Source organism: Lolium rigidum, chromosome 4, assembly GCF_022539505.1.
Source record: "Lolium rigidum isolate FL_2022 chromosome 4, APGP_CSIRO_Lrig_0.1, whole genome shotgun sequence".
NCBI classification, from domain to species: domain Eukaryota; kingdom Viridiplantae; phylum Streptophyta; class Magnoliopsida; order Poales; family Poaceae; genus Lolium; species Lolium rigidum.
In genome coordinates this window covers 42384082-42384807 of record NC_061511.1, presented here as the reverse complement: position 1 = coordinate 42384807, position 726 = coordinate 42384082, and positions in this window count along the sequence as shown.

Here is a 726-nt window from a genome sequence, read left to right as displayed (position 1 = left end):
ACAATTTTGTCAACGGTAGTAATAAAGCATATGTATCATGTAAATTATATCTTACAAGTTGCAAGCCTCATGCATAGTATACTAATAGTGCCCGCACCTTGTCCTAATTAGCTTGGACTACCGGATCATCGCAATACACATGTTTTAACCAAGTGTCACAATGGGGTACCTCCATGCCGCCTCGTACAAAGGTCTAAGGAGAAAGCTCGCATTTTGGATTTCTCGCTATTGATTATTCTCAACTTAGACATCCATACCGGGACAACATGGACAACAGATAATGGACTCCTCTTTAATGCATAAGCATGTGGCAACAATTATTATTCTCATATGAGATTGAGGATATATGTCCAAAACTGAAACTTCCACCATGAATCATGGCTTTAGTTAGCGGCCCAATGTTCTTCTCTAACAATATGCATGCTTAACCATAGGGTGGTAGATCTCTCTTACTTCGAGACAAGACGGACATGCATAGCAACTCACATGATATTCAACAAAGAATAGTTGATGGCGTCCCCGAAACATGGTTATCGCACAACAAGCAACTTAATAAGAGATAAAGTGCATAAGTACATATTCAATACCACAATAGTTTTTAAGCTATTTGTCCCATGAGCTATATATTGCAAAGGCGAATGATGGAATTTAAAGGTAGCACTCAAGCAATTTACTTTGGAATGGCGGAGAAATACCATGTAGTAGGTAGGTATGGTGGACACAAAT